The 2500-nt window shown below is 43.0% G+C and overlaps 1 protein-coding gene across 2 annotated transcripts in view; it reads right to left on the bottom strand.

Annotated features, from left to right (window-relative positions):
- Positions 1-1020: 1020 nt before the first annotated feature.
- The window catches only part of LOC118124878 (zinc fingers and homeoboxes protein 2), a 77954-nt gene continuing 76474 nt past the window's right edge, over positions 1021-2500 (bottom strand). For both annotated transcript variants that reach the window (XM_035183073.2, XM_035183071.2), the window contains exon 5: positions 1021-2500. This exon is cut by the window's right edge and continues 27 nt beyond it. The gene's annotated coding sequence lies outside the window, so the exon portion shown is untranslated.

Genomic DNA, 2500 nt, shown 5'->3' with positions numbered 1-2500 from the left:
GACGCCCAACGCTACCATAAAAAAAACTATCGCGACTTTAAGCGCAGAAAGGAGCGTTTCCATGGAGCCCCCCCGGCAGCCGGGGCTTCGCACCGAACCGGCTGCTGCCGATCCGCCGCTCGGTGGATGGAAACCTGTGGTTTGAGGCCAGCCCTGGGATGCATTTGTAAATACAGTATTTCAGATATATGTAGTCTTATCATCTTTTAATCTGACCAGGACACTACAGCGGCAGAACCAATACATAAAGAAGCTCATAGTTTGTTTTTACTAATATTCTTTTTTTGTCGGAATGGAACTAGTTTCGACTAAAGCTACCAAGCCAACATGTAGTTATGTACTGAATAAAAGGCTATTCATCTTTTTTTTGTCTGTTTTTGCTTATTACAGGTGCGTATGAAGGTGCGCAGGACGACAGATAAAAAACAATCAAAGAAGAAGACAAACGGAAGAAAGACGAGAGACAAAGAAAGGGTGAAGAGTAAGAGAAGGGACGGAGTGATAGAGCGAGGAGGAGAAGAGACAGAGAGAGAGAGAGAGAGAGATGAAAGTAGGATTCAGGCAGCATGATTCTGGGTTGTAGGATTTCACTGTCGAGTGTGTGTGTGTGTGTGTGTGTGTGTGTGTGTGTGTCTGTGTGTGTGTGTGTGTGAGATCGTTACCATTGAATCTTCTGCGTTTGTTCTTCTATCGGTTTGAAACAAAGATCCACGACAGTCACTTGGTCGTAAAAACATGTTCGTCAGAACCAGAAGTGCAGATCGGCTTAAGTTTCTTTTTTCTGTGTGTTTTTTCTTTGCTTTTCTTCAAAAAGGGTTCAGACAGAGTGGCTACGATCATAATAATATAATATAATAATATAATAATATAATAATAGCACTTGACTTCACTTCAGCACAGTAAAAAAAGAAAAAAGGTCCAAAGGTGCTTTTTTGTGTTTTGTTTTTAAATCTGATTTGATGTGAAGCCAAGTCCCCCCCCCTCCTCCTCCTCCTCCTCCTCTCCTCCTCCTCCTCCTCCTCGCAGCGGGGAAGTGGCGAGTGGAAGTCCAGTGCCGGTGAGATGAAGGAGAAGTGACTGAAGTGTTGCCAACTGCTCCGTCTCTCTCTCTTTCTTTTAGTGGTTCCACTCCGGTTCCGAACAAAACGAGAAAAAAAGAGGTGGAGAACAAACAGAACCCACTGCTGGCACCGATACGTCCGTCAACAAAATATAAAAGATGAGAAAAAAAGCTAAAGAAAAAGTACGGAGGGTTTCGGGGGGGACGAGTTGCTCCCATTTTACAAAATGTAACAAAATTTTTCCTGCAAAATTTTACAAATCTGTTGCAAAACAGGAAAAACAAACAAACAAACAAACATATATATCGTATTTACAAGAAGAAGAAGAAGAAGAAGAAGAACCCTTTTTTTAAAAGTGTAGTGAGAATGCAGCAGATCCCAGCTTTGGCACTCGGCGTTGTGTTTTTTATAAGTTATTTTCCTTGTTTGTTTGTTTGTTTGAAATCCAGCCTCTCGGTTGGTCGATGTGTCGGCCGCTGCAGGCACACGTTCAGTGCTCCGGTTCGTCCTCGCATCTCCACGGCAACGCAGGTCACGCACAACATCACCTCGGACACAAATGTCCGCCCGTCGGTTCACGACCTGCTAATCCCCCCCGCTTCCTCTTAAAGGGGAAGTTTCGATCAGGACTAAAACAAATCAAGGTTCACTCTGAGAGGACGGTTTGGGATTAATTATGATTAATTCATATTTCTATCAGTGGTAATATTTATTTAAACCAACAAATTAAATTTACACCGAACTTCCCCCAAAATATAGAAGACGACGAAGAGGAGATTAAAAGATCTGCAGTCGAAGCTCAGACGAAGAAACTAGAAGGAAAACATGACGGACGTGTTTCATGTTAAAGGGAAAAGATTCTGTTCATATTGAGTTTGATCATTTAATGAGAGTTATGACTGTAAAATGTTTTCATGCTCTAATGTTCAGAATCACTTTCCTCAGACGGTTCATCGCTGCAGCTCCTCTCTTCAGCCTCTGTCTCAAACCCGTCTCTTTAAGACCCCCAGGCTGCCCTGATTGGTCGGCTGCTCTCACTCTACCTGGTTTTGTTAGTGGGCGTGTGCACGAGGTCACGTGACGATGATTAACTGACGAGGTCTGAAGAAGACTCGACTCGAACAGACTGAAGATTTGAAATCTTATTGTGAAATGAACTAAAATCACTAATCTGAGGGATCAGACTAATCATCTGAACCTCGCCAAAATAAAATCCTAAAGTCTTCCACCCCAGAGGCCTGGTGCTTTTCAAACTCATGAACAGAGGAAACGACCACGACGTCGCCTCCACCGTGACGGAGAAGGATGTTGTGCGTGATCTGCAGTGCGACAATCAAAAGGTAAAACATCGGCAAAAAATAAAAAAGGGAAAAAACAATATCTGAATAAAAAACTTCTGTTGTTGCTCCGTTCTTTTCTTTTCTTCTGTTTCCAGCAGC

This window comes from Hippoglossus stenolepis, chromosome 17 (assembly GCF_022539355.2).
Source record: "Hippoglossus stenolepis isolate QCI-W04-F060 chromosome 17, HSTE1.2, whole genome shotgun sequence".
NCBI lineage: Eukaryota > Metazoa > Chordata > Actinopteri > Pleuronectiformes > Pleuronectidae > Hippoglossus > Hippoglossus stenolepis.
This window is presented reverse-complemented; position numbering and strand designations above follow the sequence as displayed.